Source organism: Paramisgurnus dabryanus, chromosome 14 (assembly GCF_030506205.2).
Source record: "Paramisgurnus dabryanus chromosome 14, PD_genome_1.1, whole genome shotgun sequence".
NCBI classification, from domain to species: Eukaryota; Metazoa; Chordata; class Actinopteri; order Cypriniformes; family Cobitidae; genus Paramisgurnus; species Paramisgurnus dabryanus.
The window spans coordinates 21254751-21274694 of record NC_133350.1 but is presented as its reverse complement, the minus strand read 5'-3'; positions in this window follow the sequence as shown (position 1 = coordinate 21274694).

Genomic DNA, 19944 nt, shown 5'->3' with positions numbered 1-19944 from the left:
GTGGAAATAACACATTCTGTGAAAATGAAAACATTTTGACAAATCACAAGTGTTTTTTTAACAATGATTTTAGCCCTTCTCTGTTGAGCTAGAACAGCTGCAGTGACAAAGTTGCGGCATGTGTCCAAACCGCACTCCGACTTTTTCCTGGCAGGCTTTTTTTCCGTACACCTGCACAATCTCTCTCTCTCTCTCTCTCTCTCTCTCTCTCTCTCTCTCTCTCTCTCTCTTTTACTCCATTGCTGTTTTTGGCTCAAGTAGCAATATCTTAAAGTTAAATTCAAATTTTCTCACTTCACATCATTGGTTTTTTCCAATGGCAGAAATAAGCCCAAAATATGCTGTAAGTAAAAATACGGAAAAGACATTAACCCTTGAATACAAAAGTTTTCCACACTTTAATGCCTATGTGGTTCAGAAAGGACACAGCCAAATACAATTAGTTGCATATTCATAATGACTTATTTGATAATTTAGATTGTCAGCTCACATCACTTTGGCTTGGTTAGCTTTTCCATCGAGTTTAGTAACACTTTGGAGTGGGAGGGATTATAGGCGTGTCGTTATATTTGCACTGCCTACTGCTGTGACATTATACTAGTTAGAGTGTTGTTGTACATTCCCATACATTCATTTTTTCTCAGTCCGCCAACAAAATTAAAATTGACCACAACAAATGTTTACATGTCGCTTTTATCACTACCTTTCTGTACAAACACCTGTGGCATCAGTCGATGGCGCTCCGCCGAGCCTCATTTAAGTTGCATTGATTAATATGCGGACGTGCGTCTCATGAATGTGCCACCACAAACTGCAAGTCTGGAAAAAAACTGTTATGGTGTTCTTGATTCTCAACCTGTGGATGTTTTTCATCGCTAAAAGGGAGTTTGGGACCTTATAGCAGAACACAGATGATAACAGGTTGATTCGAGACAGCGCAAGATAGCAAAAAGGTAAATCTAGACTGTGTCCAAAAACTCTAAATTATTCCAAAGCAGGATGGCATAAAGGCATGTCCGAATCCAATGTTAGGTTTACTTCCTGACTCCTGAGATACCTTCATTATCCTGTCCCACAATTATATGCGTCTGTGCGCATGGGGAATGTGATTGGTCGAGCCTGGTCGAGTTTGAAAAAATAAAATGGCGGCCAAGAAAGCGGCTGGAGCACAAATTAAGTGTAAATAAAACTTTTGTTGCAACTGGAGTTAAATCACTCCTTAACTTGGTTCATCTTTCTATCTACCATCGCAAGCGGACATGAAATGCGACATTGAGGGGTTCTAGTGGACCAATCACAGCACTTAAGGTTATATTTTTGCAAAGTGTGCGTCATGCTATGCAGAGGTTGCAGTAATGGTCTTTGTCTGGCTAAATGGTTCCATAAAGAACCTTTAGCATCCACAGAACCTTTCTGTTGCACAAAAGATAATTTATAATGGTAAATGGTTCTTGAGACCATTAAAAAGGTAGAAAATAAATAGTTCTTACATAAAATGTTTGACTTAAAAGCTTCTTTGGAGAATGAAAAGAGAACCAGTTTTTTGGGTTTATACAATAATTAAAATCTATATTATGTCCATATTTAAGTAGCTATGCAAATGTGTGTGTGTTTGTGTGTACCTGGTGTATCAATTGTCCCCACAAAGATAGGTATACCAGTATTTTTGTGACCCTGTGGGGACATTTAGAGGTCCCCATGAGGAAACAAGCTTATAAATCAAACAGAATGATGTTTTTTAAAAATGGGAAGTAGTCGAACATTTTCTGTGATGGTTGGGGTTAGGGTTTTGGTTAGGGGAAGGGAATATAATGTACAGTTTGTGCAGTATAAAATGCATTATGTCTATGGAATGTCCCCACAAAACATGGAAACCAGAATGTGTGTGTGTGTGTGTGTGTGTGTGTGCTGTATGTCACATCAAGTTTCTCTAATCATTAAGATGTAAATAAAGCATAGTGAAAATAAAGAATGTACTGTATTGTGTTCACCCACTGACTTCTGATTCTGACTCAACATCCTGTAGGCGCATGGGCTATTACATTTAAATTTCAACTTATGTAACTTGAAGGTAGCCAATTCCTAAAGTCTGGCTTAGGTAAGCATTGGGACATTCAGCGTTAGAAAAACCAGTGTTGATATTTTGGCTTGATTCCTACATTTTACACAACTCTAAAGTTTATGCCCATGGCGATGGATAGTACTTGGCAAAGAGAAGTCACTTAGAATGATTATGCCCAACACAGCATATATATATATAGAGAGAGAAAATGCACTTAAAGAGAAAGCTAGACGAGCATTCTATGCCATCAAGGGCAAATTTAAACAAACAGACATTCCTGCTACAGTTTGGTGTAAAATATTTGATAGTGTAATAATGCCCATAGCTCTGTACGGTTGTGAGGTTTGGGGTCCACAATGCCTAACAGATTACTCCAAATGGGACAAACATCCAATGGAATCCCTGCATGCTGAATTCTGTAGAAATATTTTAAGAGTTCAGAGAAGAACACCTACTAATGCATGCAGGGCTGAATTAGGCAGATATCCCCTAATAATACACATCCAAAAACGCTCCCTTAAATTCTGGTCACACTTAAACTCAAGTCCCCCGAACACACTTCAATATGAAGCCCTTAAAACTCAAGAGAAGAGACCTAAAACCAGTCCCATCTGTCAACTGGCTCTAAAACTCCAGACCAGCACTAATAAACGCAAACAAACCACAATAAACCAAATCATTAAAGAAAGTCAAACTTTATATTTGGATCATTGGGATAATGAAAGTAAAAACCAAAGTAAACTAGAATGTTATCGGGCACTAAACAGAAAATACAGTCTGTCAGAATATCTCTCCACTGTTAGAGATGTAAAGCAGAGACGAATCCTCACTAAATACAGACTCAGTGATCACAGTCTGGCAATAGAGAAAGGCCGACATAGACAAACATGGCTCCCAAAAGAAGAGCGAATCTGTGTCCATTGTGACAGTGGTGAGATCGAGACAGAGACACACTTTCTCCTTTACTGTGGTAAATATAAAGAGCTTAGAGAAAAACACTTTGACAAAATCTCAAAGCTCATACCAGAGTTTCATAGCTCTTCAGATTCAGATCAAATGAAGATGTTACTGGGGGAAGACAGACACCCATCAGTTGCTGCTAAATTCATTTATCAGTTGCACACCATCAGAAATAATCCACAGCCCTGATCTTGTACAGTACTTTTATTTTACCTCTCATCTGCCCCCATAAATGTACATTTGTATACTTCATATGTTTATATTTCAAAGTCTACTTTATATTGTAAATATCCTCTGATTCTATTTTATTTTATTTGCAGTAGTACTTCATCCATCACCCAGCACCTTAGCTTAATTGCACCTTAATGTTTGTTAATATTGTGTTATTGTATGTTTCTCGTTTTATGTATAATGCTTTGGCAATATTGTAAGTGACACAATCATGCCAATAAAGTTCTTTAAATTGAAATTGAAATTGAAAATTGAGAGAGAGAGAGAGAGAGAGAGAGAGAGAGAGAGAGAGAGAGAGAGAGAGAGAGAGAGAGAGAGAGAGAGAGAGAGCACAAATACACAAGATAGCAACTGTTACTAAGGGGGAGGATTGATAAACAGCAAAACAACAGAGCAAGATAGGAGAGAGAAAGCGAGAGACAGAGAGAGAAAGATTGTAAGAATAGGCTCTTTGTGCTCAGTGAGTTTGAATAATGAATTGTGACTATATGGAGGTTATCTAAGGGCACTCTCTCTATAGCCAGGGACCTTGGCTCGCCAACACAGCCTGGCCGTGCATTGCATGCTTACATAAATAAGTCAGATACTTCTGTGAAAACCCTCTTCCTTTGAGTGCTACTGATGGCTTTTTGTGGCAAACAGCACAGGCAATGACTCAGTAAGAAGAGCTTGAAATTCAGGTCACTGTGAGATGTGTGCTTTTTATAAAACAATTTCGTACGGGCCATTAGAATGAGGGGCGGATACGGAGAGCTTTTGGCTGTGTATTATGAGGGCTTGTGTGAATGTGTGGTATTTCCACAGTTATACTGTTTGTCTCTGTGTACTAATCTTGAGCTCTATCCAACAGCATCCGATGGTTCAGTGCAAATTGCATCGGGTCTGTTTACAAAGTCTAACTTGCCTTCATCACAGAAAGTTTTTTTTCAAATGCAGCATGGTGGACTGAGGAAAATTGTAACTGCATTTTAAAAGAAAGATTAGTTTGGGATTTTTCCAAGCACTTAAAAGGAGTGGCACAGTAAATGCAATGATGTCGGTGATTTAGCCCTTCAGCTCAGCAGTGCTGGAGGACAAAGCCCATGCAGGTGAGAACGCTAAACAAATTCAGTTTATTTCATTTCATTTGATACTTGCTGGTACACACAGGACCATTAATGACCACCCAGAGGAAGCAGTTAAGATTCATGGGGTTAATTATTAAAAGACTGGTCTTCTTTAAATCGATGGGAGAATTTAATTTGGCACAATCTCTAGCTTCTAGTCTTGTGGATTGAGCTCAGGAGCTATTTGCTTTTTAGACTTACTGAGCATGCCAATTCTAAAAAAACAAAGCAAGATTTTAAGTAAAAAACCAAATTGAATATCTATAATACCTGTTTCTTAGCCAACACTATTGTGACTTCTCAATGACTTAGATTACAGTGTAAATGATAAGTTAATGAGTCATACAAAGAAGTACAAGTCAAAATTTCCATTAAAATAAGAATGTCATATGGGGCTAAAATTACATTATTGTATAAATTCATTCAAATTAGCCACCTCATAAAATACCTCTTAAAGAACACCAATTATCGGATTCACGATTTTACATATTCTTTGGTGTGTAAGTAAACAATGACGTGAGTTATCGTCTCCAACGTAAATCTCTTTTCTTGGACTACAACAAACACATGGATTGTAGGCAACAGTTTACTTCCTGGGATTGGTGATGTAGACAAGACCGACATTATCTAGCTCCTGTTAGCATTGCATTGTGAGTAAATCTTTCAAACATGGTAAGGAGTGTCACGTTTCCGGCTGACGTCAGATGTATTCAGACCAATCACAACGTACAGGTTAGCCAATCAGGGACACAGTGCTTTTTGAATCGATGAGTTTCAGGGAGAGTGAAATCTGGAGCTACAAAAATTTACGGTATGTGGAAAATAATGTGTTTTTTAACCATAAACCATGCAAACACATTGAATTATACCAAATACACAAAATAACGTTTTTATCATTGAAATAGGTGCACTTAAGAAGTTAGGATGATTCATTATGTAAACTGGGAGGACCAACTTCACAGATTCCAGTAACGGAATTCCTGGAAGTAATTTTCCTGCACTGTAAAAAAACAGCAATGCTGCATGCAAGTCTTTTAAACCAAATATTTTAAGTTTTTTACTACTATACTGTTGACATAAATTATAAACAAGTTGAAATTATTTAACTTAATTTGTTAAGTTTAAATAAAACAAAAACCTATGCTGATATTTCGTTTTAAAGTGTGAAGGAAACTGTGTTTCACACTCCTCAAATAAACCCAGGTGTAAAATGTATGCTCTTTTTTTAGATGATTTGAATCACGTAGATTTGTGGCCAGTTTAGAAAGGTGCAAGAGTAAGAGAGCCGCTGTGAAATGAGAACAATTCAGATTTATGATACAGAGATGGATGAGTATGAGATATTGAACTGTAGGCCACAGGAGTGTAGAGTACTAAATTAGAACAGTGCTGTGCATGAATACTTTATGAGTTCATCATGTGGAAATGAGAACAAAGGTTTGGGGAAGAACACACACACACACACACACACACACACACACACACATACAAATTTCTAATGAGCACACACACAGTTAAACACTACAGTCACACACAAAGACATTACTCATGCAAACTTTTATATCCTGCTGTCATACAAAGGTTGATCATATTACCTGTAAACAGATCATTGGCTTATGTTGAAAAGTGAAGTGGCAGATGTTTGATTAAGCAGAACACAACACCTAGAAATTAGGTGCTTAACCTTTATAAGGACATATATTAATCTTTTCTGCAAATTTTCAAGGCAGAGAACCTCTGAACAGCTGCTCAGATTACAGTAGCCTTAATATCAAAGCCACCGTAAAACAGCCTGGGTTTCACGCACGACCAAAATAAAACAAACAGTCCCATTTATAGATGCTATTTCGGGATTAAGGAATAACTTGAGTGGATATTACACTTTAAAAAAAAAAATTGTCATCAAATTTTCTATTTAATCAAATGCTCTCTAGATGCTGAAGTGTCTGAAATCAAACATGCCTGAAATGAACACTTACAAAAAGTAACCATTTTTTTGTGGTAAAAGTGTAGTAACCATGTTTTTGGTGTTTTGATTACTATTAGCAAAACGCTTAGGTTACTCACGTAACCCCGGTTCCCTGAAATAACGGGAACGAAGCATTGCGTCAGTTAGCTGACGCTATGGGGGAAACTCCTGTTTACTCCGTGACTGAAGCCTATTGGTTAACGTCTGTACAAAGTACAGACCAATGACGTTTGAACCCGCGCGCGGGAGGAACGCGTCCTTATATAAGCGCGGTTCAATCGTCAGGAGCTCATTATATTCGACTGAAGCGCGCAGCCGAATAACACTCGCTGCGTAGACGTTTGTAGCACGGCAAGAGACGCAATGCTTCGTTCCCGTTATTTCAGGGAACCGGGGTTACGTGAGTAACCTAAGCGTTCCCTTTCAATACGGTTCACTTCGCATTGCGTCAGTTAGCTGACGCTATGGGGGAACGTAATCCCATCACGCCGTGCATACACAACGTACTGAAGTGCCTTACCGGAGAGACACTGCGTGTGGCCCTATACCCGGCATATTCACAGCTTAAAAAGCAAATGTGTAAGCACCATATAATTGTTGACGCGCACACGGTGGGGTTTTAAACGCACCGGGGGCACATAACATAGCACAAGACGGCGAGGTACCGAGCGCGCCGCGGCTGTGCGAGATAAGTAAATTCAGAGTCACGTTGGTGAGCTCGCTGAGCGCACCGTGGTGTACACATAAAACGCATGAGCGTGCATGATTGAGCCGAGAGAACCTGCGCTCGTAGGGCAGGGACGTCTAAGCTGTACAATCTGACAACGTAGACGGCGAAGACCAGCCGGCCGCGTAGCAGATATCAAATATAGATATAGATACCCCTGTAGACCAAGTTCATGAAGAAGCCAAACTCGCAGAGAGTGGGCTCTATATAGGACATAGCTCATAGAGGGGCGTGAGCCAGTGCGATGGTTTCAACGATCCATCTAAATAACCACTGTTAGCAACAGACATACGTAGTGAGTGATCTGCGAAGCTCACGAACGGCCGATCTGACTATAATATGCGGCAGAACGGTTCGTAGCGTGGGATTATACAGATACCACAATAGTGTGAACCCAGGTGCACCCTCGAGCGCATCGGGATGCATATAGGTAGTATTATAGTGCACAGATCGGTGAGCTTTCCAAGCGCGCCGTAAATGTGTATTGACTATAAATTGCACGGGCACAGGTGAACACTTGAATACATCGTGAATGCATATAGATGAATCAGAGTGTTATAATGCACAGGCCGGCAAGATTCTCGAGCGCGCCGTCATGTGTTCTGATAATAAATTGTGCGCACACGGGTGAACTCTTCAGTGCACCGTGAATGCGTATAGATAAATCAGTGCACAGAACGCGCCGTGAATGTGTACAAATATGATTGATGAACGTAACGGTGGGCACCCAACGCACCGTGAACGTACACAGATGAACAACAATGTATGTGTCACAAATCATAACACAGCTGTGTATACAGGTGAGCTTTCCCAAGCGCATCTTATTGTATACCAAAATGTTATAGCGTGTACATGTGAGCTTCTCTAAGCGCACGGTGGACGCATATAATTAAAAACCATATCGTGCATACAGGTGAGCTAATGGGCGCACCTTTAATGCAACAAACCTCAGTAGTGCGAAGCAGGGATGTCGAAGCTGTAAACTGACAACGTGGACGGCGGGGACCAGCCGGCCGTGTCACAATTGTCAAATGAGAAACCTCTAAGACCATGCCCATGCTCTAAGACAAGTGAGCATAATTGTCACGGGAGGTGATAACGTCAACGATCCATAAATAGCCTGTATTGACAGGTGCTCTAGTGAGTGATCTGTGACGCAGATGAACAGCTGATCGTCTGATGTACGTCAGACGTATGTGTCATCCAGGACCTTGGACAGTTCCAGAGCGCTGTGCCTCGGGCACCGTCCGCATCTGAGAAATTACAGGCTTATGAATAAAGTGAATGGCCAGCCGTAAAAGCATGGTTCGCTGTTACCGCCGCCGTCCGCATCTGAGAGATGACAGGCTTGTGAATTAAATGAATGGTCGGTCTTAAAAGCGTGGTTCGCTGTTATCACGGCCACATAGATATAGGTAGGGGAGAGAGCCGCCGTGCCTCTGTAGTGAGGAGAAAAGTGTTCCACCCACGATTCGCGGGGGGTATTGACTTTCAAAATGTCACTAGACAGAATGGATCAGACTTTGCATAAGGACGCCTCGTGAAAGGGGTCCTAGCAGCTTGTGTCAATGTGTCATAAGGCACGTAATGTAGGTCGTGTCCCACGGATGCCATCTCCGCACGCCCATCGTAATGGGTTAATATTGGTAGTTTTAGCATGAGATGCGTATCACTCTGATTGAACATAGCTTATAAAGCGATGCAATGAGTTTATAAAGGAGATGACTCGTCAGCTTGTTCAGGGGGCGAGATCTCAGTCTGGTTCGGTAAATAATGAAACCACCGTAGATTGCCCGACCGCATTATCACAATAACACGGTCGAGAGTGCTGCAGTGCTAAATCATCCTCTTAATGTACCGTATTCACAGTACAAGGTGATTTATATGAGACAAACGGCGTTCCACGCGCCGAAGGCTGATTGCCGTCGTAAAGCGTGTTCAACCCACAGCAAATGCTGGGCTAGCTCGTAATGACAGCACTCCATGCAGCAGTGTGTAACTTAAGCAAGCTTCCCGGCCGTCAGCTCGGGGCGGGACCTTTGCTTAGTCAAACTGAAGTGGACTTATGAACAATGCCACGATATTCAGCTTTCTGAGGCTCGTTAGAGGGGTACGTGCGCCCGTCTTAAACGAGATGCCGCGCGCGTCTGACTGTGCGCGCGCTTTAAGCTTTGAAACTTATTGTGGCGGGTAGCAAGCTCACTTGAGGTTGATATTACCCTTAATATCTCCGAGTATTGGAGCGGAGGTGTGAGCGTCTTCGGATCCGCTAATATAAATCAGCTATATGGCCGAAAAACGTCATAAACCGCTTGGCTGTAAAGGGTTTGAGTGGCCGTCCGGAGAGGGCGCGATTCAAACGCTTGGAGCCATGCAAAAGTCTGAGGCTGTCCTTCCTCTAGGAAGAGAGAATAACAGCCGTAAGACCGTGCTCGTTTGCGCCATCAGCATCGTAGCGGAGAAACTGAGGTGGGCTGCGAGCGAATTTGGCAGAAAGGTGTTAGAGACACCGTACAGTCGTGGGGTGTCAATACACAGTATATGGCCAAACCGGGTTTTTTTTTTTTTCGGCTAGCGTCGATAGAATTATGGACAGCGGGCCGTGTGTGCGTATTACTGATTGCTTGCCAGTAAGGCGATAAAGTGTTTAGAGACACCGTACAACCGTGGGTGTCAATACACAGTATAGTAAGCACGGAAATTACTCTTTTTAGAGGAATTAAATACCGTTCGCCACTATAGTGAGGTCGCATAGCCGACAGTATTACACAGTATGTTTGGATAAACAGCACACAGAAAACATTTCAGGGCAGTCCAGCCGAGGCGCGACATAACCCCTTTTTCCCAGACAGTTTCGTTCTCTGTTGATGCAGCTATGCTGCGGAGACCAGAGCTCAGCCGTTCAGGTGCACAAGCCTCAGTAGTGACGGTGACCAAACGGCTCACGGAGCAGGGTAGTATGTCTAGGTAGTTTAATGTCAGACTGAACCCATCGCAGAGAGGAAGTCTGCCGCGAGGCCCGCGGTTTTGCCGTTTATTAAAAGGGCAGAAAAACCGGGTATATATATATAAGAATGTACCAATATTCAGCGCACTGATATAGGACGGGACTGAATAAAGGGAGGTATTCGGGCCTCAGTATATTATAAACAAATTCGTTCTGCCTCTGATTCCGTCTAAACCAGAGAGAAATTACCAGGCAGACGAAAAATGAGCTATCTGAAGTGAGATCGGCTCAGGCCAGTAAAGCTCTATAATAAGTGTTTTAGCGCTCCAATAGAGGCGTGTCCGCCTTATCGAGCAGACGAATGAGATCGTGCCGCTCCAGGAGGGGAGGGGCATGAAGCTCTCTTAAAATGAGTGTTCTTGGTGCTCCAATAGCGGCGAATCGGCCCTATCGAGCAGACGAATGAGATCGCGCCGCTCCAGGAGGGGAGGGGCATGAAGCTCTGTAATCGTTGAACACTGGACAGCTGCATTTAGAGGCAGCGAGCCGTAATACCGCGTGCTAGCTAAGCCGTTAAGAGACCTCACCACTGTGGGGAAAGGAGCGAGGGACTCCGCGAGCGTGGAGCACGAGTGGCTGTGCTATGACAGAGACAGGGGCAGACCGCCCGTGTTTGCTTGTCGTATGCATCTATCCAGGTCTACGGTTCCCCGCTTGTTCATCTCAACAAGAGAGGAACGGCAGAGGGGAGCAGCAACAGACAGAACAGCCATGCGTCGTGACGGTATCACCCGATGCACTCGGGGGATTAATATATGTGCCAGAGATCTCGCCACTGAATTTGAGAGGAGCGAAGGGACTCTGTAAGCATGAACGGTTGCGGTGTGACAGAACACAGGGGGGGTTAGTCCGTGTGTGCTTGTCTATGCATCCATCTAGTCTCATGGCTCGCCGTGTGTTCATCCCGGCGAGAGAGGAACAGCAGGGGGAGCACGAAACATGGATAAGACAACCAAAGCATAAGCGCGGTCCCGGCGTGGGAGGTGCCAGACCGGTGACGCGCTCGGAGGAAATTCATAGCAGAGAGGCTCACCGAGCCGCTGTGCTGGACGCTATTACAACAGCGCCTGCTCTTTTAGCTTATAGCTTTATATTAAAAATATTGATCTTACCGGGCGGCCGCAGGGGAGACCTCGCCAGGCGTGTCCGCTGCACAGGGCTCGTACCACGGCAAGCGAAGGCTATCTTCGGTTCTCGGCCGGAAAGCGGCAGGGGAAGACGCTAGACCTGGACTCTGCTATCTTCGGTTCTCAGCCGGAAAACGGCAGGAGAAGACGCTAGGCCTGGACTCCGCTGCAGGGCTTTTGTCAACGGCGAGGTAAGGCTTCTTCTTTTTCTTCGGAGCAGCGAGAGGTTCGCGCTGAAGGAGAAAATAATGAGCTCCTGACGATTGAACCGCGCTTATATAAGGACGCGTTCCTCCCGCGCGCGGGTTCAAACGTCATTGGTCTGTACTTTGTACAGACGTTAACCAATAGGCTTCAGTCACGGAGTAAACAGGAGTTTCCCCCATAGCGTCAGCTAACTGACGCAATGCGAAGTGAACCGTATTGAAAGGGAACCATGTTTTTTACTAAAAGAAAACTTAACAACTTACCGTTGATCCAACGTCAAGTTCCAACGTTGATCCAACTTTAAATTCCAATGTTGATCCGACGTCAATATCCAAGGTTGATCCGACCTCAAATTCCAAAGTTGATCCGACGTCAAAATCCAACGTTGATCTGACGTCAAGTTCCAATGTGATCCGACATCAAATTCCAACGTTGATCCTTCGTCAAATTCCAACGTTTATCAGACATCAAAATCTAATGTTGATCCGACTTCAACATCTAACATTGATCCGATGTCAAAACCCAACGTTGATTTAACGTCAAAATCCAAAGTTGATCCGACGTCAAAACCCAACGTTGATCCAACGTCAAAATCCAACGTTGATCCGACGTCAAAACCCAACGTTGATCCGATGTCAAAACCCAACGTTGATCCAAAAAAATCGGAGCTCTGTAAGTTTACAGTTTTTTACTAAAGGAAAACTTAACAACTTACCGTTGATCCAACGTCAAATTCCAACGTTGATCCGACGTCAAGATCCAACGTTGATCCGACGTCAAGATATAATGTTGATCAGACGTAAAAATCCAAGGTTGATCCGACATCAAATTCCAACGTTGATCCGACGTCAAAATCCAACGTTGATCTGACGTCAAATTCCGATGTGATCCGACGTCAAATTCCAACGTTGATCCTTTGTCAAATTCCAACGTTTATCAGACATCAAAATCTAATGTTGATCCAACGTCAAAATCCAACGTTGATCCGACGTCAAAACCGGAGCTCTGTAAGTTTTTTGTGTTAACACGCGTCCAGCAATATCCGATCCGTGTCAGATGTAAGCACTAAATCCAATTTTTTGTGTAAATGCAGCCTTGGAGTCTTTTTTTTGATGATGAGTCTTGCTAACTGTTGAGGTTTTTGGTTTAGTAGCCCACCATAGTTATAATTTTACTGTCCGGCCACGGTCTGATTTTAGTGGGGGCATGAGGAAACCACACAGAGGAGAGACAATGACCTCTTTTGTTGTGTAAAAAGATTCTAGCATTTAGATGGCTTCCTGCCATCTTTTAAAAAAGTGCAGTTTAACAAACACGTTTCTTTATAGACAGAATAATTATCTCTGGGATAAGATGGCAAAGATTTTTCTATTTGGGTCTTTTGTTTGTTGAAAGCTCAATGAGCATTTTACTTTAATCAATAAATCAATAACAGACAGTGTGATACATACCATATAAATCCAGCACCTTCAAACTTCCAAAACACGCATGCTGTTGTATACATAATATTAAACATCCTTAAATATTAAAGATAACTCATTAGACATAACGTACACATAATATCTGTTGGTTTGTGTTTCTCCAAATGTAGCCGAAGGATCAGAAGTGACCTTGGCATGAAGGGCAATGCAGCTTCAGGCTAAGTGAAGCTTGAGAGCGAAAAATCGATCTCAGTGGCTCTGGGGATCAATATTTGTAACACAACACTGAGATTCGGAGAGGAAGAGAGAGAGAAAGAGAAGGGGGACACTTCACACACTTGCAATATTTATTTCGTTCGGTAGACCCTTGAAACAGTACAGTCAGGCCATAAGAGACAGATAAAGCATATGGCAGCTCTATGACTGAGATTAATGTGTCGTGACTTACAGTCAAAATGCTCTCTTCCCATAAACCCTGTGTCTTTTTTCCTGTAAACATAGGAAAGTGATAGAAGAGTCCTAAGATAAGATCATTGAAAGAAGACCTCTTGGACCTTACAATACAAATAGATATAAATGGAGCCTTTTAAATAAAAGCTTATTTCAACTGATGGTTGATGAAAGGAGGTGCTTGACCTTTGCAAAGTGTTGTTCGTCAGCTTCAGAAAGTTAAGCCAATTTTGCAGGGCTGTTTTAAAATATTTGTAAAAAAATTGTCTAAATACAGTTTAATGGCCAGAAAATACGTAGTCCAAATAGCTTTGTGAGAGTTGCCACAAAAGCTCAATAATTAGCCGAACCGAATTGGTGAAATTACAATGAGAACCCTTTTGTTCGTCCTTGGAAGTTCAAGTTTGATAAGGAGAAATTCATAAAATAATTTACACCAGGGAATGGATCTATATTTCTAGTGCCTGGCATTTGAAAAATAGACAGCGGTCCCATACTGCAAATCATAACTGACCTTGACCTTCAAAGCTACAATGATTAGAGGTAAAATAAAAAGACTCTTTCACTGTTATAAGAAAAAGCCTCAGTGAGATGTCCATCTCATTCATTCGTTCAACAATAGAAGAGTAAGAGACGAGAGCTCTCATTAAAGTTTATTACAAACTGATTCTTATTCACATTCATGTCCAAGTTCATGACTGAAATGAATAAGCAGACTGCATTTGTTTTAACATACACAGAGGCGTCTTAACATAGAGGCATAGGTAGCCGGCTGCTTGGGGCCCCCAACCAGCTGTCATATTTAGGGGGCCCCCAAACAACCTTATAAATAAATAAAACCCTTATCATCATGAACACTTCAAAAGCATTGTAAATTGAATTAATATTCTTAAGAAATACGTGGAAACTTTGAAATAGTAGTTCAAATGTCCAGTTCATGTTATATGTCACTACACACATACACCCCCTTCTTTCACAATGAAATGGACTAGTCCATAATGGTGCGCGATGCGCAGCGCGAAAGATAAACACAGAGTGACAGGACAACTGGGAAAGTACACAAACAGAGACGAATCAAGACAAATATAAACGTGAAAATGGGGCTATGGTGAGTCAACCACCTAGATCTGCTAGTAATAGCCTTAGCCCTACACTGATAAAAATGATTTTGTGGTGAAGTGAATAACGTTACTACAGAAAAAACTAATTGAACCCTTGTTATGTTGGGGATGTTTTCGTCCACTATGGGGTGCTGTTAAGTCTTAATTTATAATTTGGCCACGACTTTTTCTGTGTTTCAGCAAATGGAATGATTCTAGGTGACAAATCTTATTTTGACACATATTTTAGGAAAATGCTTTGAAAATGTTTCAAAAACTCAACAATATATTGTGGGCAAATTCACAACCCTTTCGTTATGTTCGTGAAGAAAACATCCACTAAATTAAACTGCTGTAAAAATAAGATACTGTAAATATTTGGTTTAAAAAAATGTTGCATGAATCTGTTAATCAACCTCAGTCCTTAATAAAACTGGTAAATTTTAAATAAAAAATCCAGGATTTTTGCTCTTTAATTGCCAATGGTTTTTTTCAAAAACTCAAAACTGATTTGGGGAAACAAATATAAAAAGTTATTGTGGACTGGATTTTTTATTACCTTTTATCACAGTCTTGGGCATGTGAAAGATTAGTGACAACATTGGCTTTAATGCTAGTTTTTGTGCAGCATCAGAAAAAAAATTCTCCCTAATTTACTGTTCATGGCTGTTTTTGGCCCATTGACTTATTTTCTATTGATTTGTGTAGTGCTACACTTTGTGTTTTCTCTGCTTTCCATCTTCATTTTGGAGTAAAAAAGATTTGTTCTCTTTTATAGATCGGATAGGGAGACCCCCATACATACCTTCGCCTTGGGCCCCCAATTTTCTAAATCCGCCACTGAACATACAACATACATATTTTTGTTTCAGCTAAGGTGCTACTTTACTCAAACTGGCAAAGATCTTTATATGATTGACACTTTGCATTTTAATGTATATGGCATTAATCAAAACACTTTCTTTGTCATATTAAGAACACTGTCATTGCTGCTGTCATTGTTGGAATGTTGTCACTGAACTTTTTTGACAGCAATCAGCTGTCATTTTGATTTGTTGAGCGGATTTATTGCATTCTGAAGAGAAGGAGGACTGGCATTTATTGTGTTTTGGGAAAAAAAGGGAGAAAAGATGACAGAATAACAGGGCAGATATCGGATTTTGCGCAAATGAAGAATTTACTTTTTAATACTGACCAGATACAATACTGATTTTGGCGGTCACACTTAAAAAAGGCATTTATAGCGTTTGGAAGCAAACTCTTCAAATAGTTTATAGGGTTTTAAACTGTATAGCTGACGTATAATTTTTTTAAAGGGTACATCGACTATGAAGACTTTATATTTGGCTTCTCCTAGTAAAATCTGTTGCAGAAACATTAAATATTTTCACTACTTAAAAAAACAACAACATGTAATACTCATTTTAACCTGTAGAGGCGCCATTGGGGGTCAATGACGTGCAATGGTTGTCGCAAAATATTACTACGGTTTACTATAGTATGGTTTCTACTATAGTTTTTCATGTGAAGATGTTTTCCTCCCTACTTCTTACCTCTACTGTCGGGTTCATATTGAAAGGGCTGAACAGAAGTCGTTGACATTCTTGTATTTTTAATTGCATGCAGATGTCAAGACCACATACCGCCATCTACTGTCTACTTGACGTCATGTATTGTGATGTAAAAAAATGGCGGCCTCCAAGTGAACAGATTCTTTTTTAAATGTATTTAAAATGTGACATTTGTACACATTCATATAGCCAATCCCAGTGTAAATCTATTATGCCTTACGTGTTTTTATAGTCAGGGTACCTTTTAAAGACCTTTAATAGCTTGAGCCTTTGCACCCTTTTCTTGCAAAAATATGGATTATGTCATGAGAGTAGGGTCTGAAAGAACACAAAGAAAAGTAATGAAAGAGAGAGAGAGAGCCAGTGTGTGCTCAGCAGGGCTATTTATAGTGCAAGGAAATGGGCAAAAGTCATGCAGGAACACTGCAGACAACAGAGAAAAATTATACGCTCTAATCTGCCATTATAATGCGACTGATTGGTTTCTAAATGGAGATGACTTTATCTCTCCCTCGGTCTCTCTTTCTCACTTCTGTGAGGAAAGACAATTGTGTTTAATGCTGAATTTGTTGTGCCAGTGTTCCTGGCTTCGTGCTGCATTGCATATGCCTTGTGGAAGGCAATATAGCAGTATGAATAACAGATGCCAGGGAATCTAGCAGCTGTGTTGACTGCAGTAATATGAGAACAGCATTGCATAAGCATCTAATGAGAAAATGGATCGCAGGATTCTTTCACAGAGACTGGACTAACCGTGTTAAATTCATATCCTTACACGGCTATGAAATCCATCTTATTGTTCTGCTCTATGTAAATAGAGATATGTAAAAGCATACCTTTAATTTGTTATTGTGAATAAAAAAGGATTTACAAAACTGCATTGTAACATAAGGGCTGCCAACTGATCGTTATTATAAATTTAATTACATGCCATTCATTACTAGTGGAAGATTCGTGACAGCATTAAACAGAAAGGCAAGTGAGAACAGAAGTTGCATAAAATTTTTTCCATTGCAGAATACGCCAACTGTGTCTGTTTAGTCATTTATGAAACAGGTGTTTGCAAGAGACCTCCGTAAATTAGAAAATTGCAAAAATGTGAACCTACCGAAAATTAAAACCGAAATGTAAAAAGTAAGTTTATTTTATGCCTGAATTGTTATTTTAAAGAATTATTGAGTGTAACAAACAGCAGTATTTAAAACCACTTTGCATTTCTAGTTAAATCTAAAAATTCATAAAATCCCAATTCGTAAATCAAAATTAAAGTATTGGACCAAAGAAACTGTTGTTACCTGAACATTGGTTGAAACAACCCAGTTTGTTTATAACCCAACAGTAAACATATGCATAACCTAGGCATGCGTGTTCTTGTTGTTATTAGTTATCACTCGATTTGGACTATAATATGGATCATATTACTGCTAAACATCATGGCCAGCATTGACATTCATCTGTTTCTGTCTAAGACAAGCAATCATGTCATTTGTTAAGCCTTTCACAAGGATTATAACAAAATAGAAGCAAAATACACTGTAAAAAGGTTAAAACATGGTTAATTTCTCCCCAATGTCCCCTTCCTCCCTCAAAACCCTTGCTTCATCCTTGTCTAAAGAGATAAATATCACTATTTTTGTGTATTTTCAATGTCATGTCCAATGATGCTCATAATGAAATGTGCTTGAGCATCCTGTTGCCATGGTTACCTCTTCAGGCAAAAGCATATTCAGTCTGTCAGCATCTATTTACTGGCACATAAAATGACATGTGGGGTATTACTGGTAATGTAACTTCTGTGATTAGTTAAACAATTGAAACCTAACTCTAGGTTTATATTAGTGGGTTAATGCTTGGCTTGGCATTCACACTATTCAAAAGTTTTCTACTCCAGGATCGCACTGCAATGTAGACGTACCTAACTGGACACTTATGTAAACAAAGGTGTGGGTTCCCTGATTGGAATTAGTGCACTGAAAATGCACTAAAGTTTCTCTGAGCGGTTTAAACCCTTAATAAGGGGAACATGGTCTTCTTACCTACCCCCCAAAATAAAGTCTCAATGCAAATTTGACTAAATTTGAACTGAAGGCTGTATTATGTATGCAAGCCATCCTGAGGTCATGGGTTTGATCATCAGGAAACATACTGATAATATTCTTAATAATCTTTATAATTTATTTTATGTTGATATACACTTTTTTACCTCACTACATTTCAGGGGTCTCATTTATAAAGCGTGCCCACGCAATGGCTGTGATCTATAAAAAACAAACTTGATGGGAGAATGGGCTTGCAGGGTGGGATTTGAGGATGATTGGGGATTCATGTACTGTATGCACACTTGCAGGTGATCTGGGACTTATAAAGGGAACATTGCTTTGTTTTATAAGTGGTGATATTTTTTGGCTTTTGTGCATATGTAGATTTTAAGTAAGGATCCTACGCACAGTTTTATAAATGAGACCCCAGTTCTTTAGGTTTGGATGTTAAAACATGGATGAACTTTCTTGCTCCTTTTCACAAAAATCCGTGTTTTAGTCAGGGAAAATTTGATCAATTAATCCGTGTCCATGTCACAGAATTCAGCTTTTTTCTGTGACGGGAGCACGGATGTCTTTTCCGTGTCACTCTCACGGATTTCTCGTCTCATTTTATGTATTGTTTTCTCATTGTTTTTTTCCTATTTTCTTAACATTGTCGCATGGGGTTGGGATTAAAATCACTTTCTGTTACATTTTTAGACTTCCTAACCCAAACCCCAACTCTAAACCCAACTCCAGGCGAGAATAGTTTTAAAAGCATAAGAAAAACATGTAGAACCCAATACATACAAGTACATCCTAACCAATACCAAAAATCTTACCCCAACCCCAAGCGACAATGATTTGAAAATAGGAAAAAACAATGAGAAACAATACATAAAATGACACGAGAAATCCATGACATGGACACGGATAAAGTGATCAAAATTTCTCTGACTACACCACGGATTTCCATGAGATAATGTTGGTCAAAAATTTATTGAAATGGAGCCAAACCCAGAGGAACCTGTATATAAATTTTCAATACTCGCTTCTTGCCAGCCTATTGGTGTTGTGCTATTTTAAAGCTCAGTTGCCTCAGTTAATATCTCCCAGTTTTCTTGCCGAATCTGTGCTGAATCTCTGCTCGCTAACAACTCACCGAACACAAGTGTGCTCATAATAGAACAGAACACTTAGGGGGTGTGAAAGCTCACTTCGTCCTCAGGTTCTCACATTTTTATTTCCTCTTGACACCATAATGTCAGAAAGACTTTATAAGATCCCACTAAAGAGCTGTTTCACATGCTATTTTCAAACCCCTTCCATAGGTGGGGAATGCAGACCGTATGTTTGACTTGGCCGACAACGTCCATCCATAAGAACATTGAGCCAAAGGGAAGACCAGTGGTCACAGGTGTGATTGTAAGCATGCTGAGTCTTAACACACTGGAGTATACCAGAGCATCAGCTGACCTTCCCAGCCAATGGTAGCCATTATAGTCAGCAAGTAATTTCCCAACATACTATTCATCACGCAAGTTGGGGAGAAGCAACTGCGCCTGACTGCGGAATCCGGCAAGTTTTTTGGCATACGTCAACAAGGCAGACCAAATAATTTTTTTTCTTTGGGTTGCTCTTTAATAAGTTAAAAAAATCACTGGTGTAGAAGACTTTTGTGTAGAAGCAAAAAGCTGTCCAAAATGTCAGTAAAGGATTTTATCTGATGGGTTTGTGTTTAAAAAGAAGATAAAAACATAATATGCCTGGTATGAAAACAATAGAAGTCTATGGGGCGGTTTCCCGGACCAAAATGCATATGTGATTTGCCTTAATTTAAAAACACTTTGCATCTTGACATATATTAGTGACATTGATTTGTCTCAAGATGCACACGAGTAATGTTTTCTTTTTTTTTGTAAGGTTTGTTTGTAAAAACTACTTAAATGTCCTAATATAGGCTAGTCCTGGATTAATCTAAACCC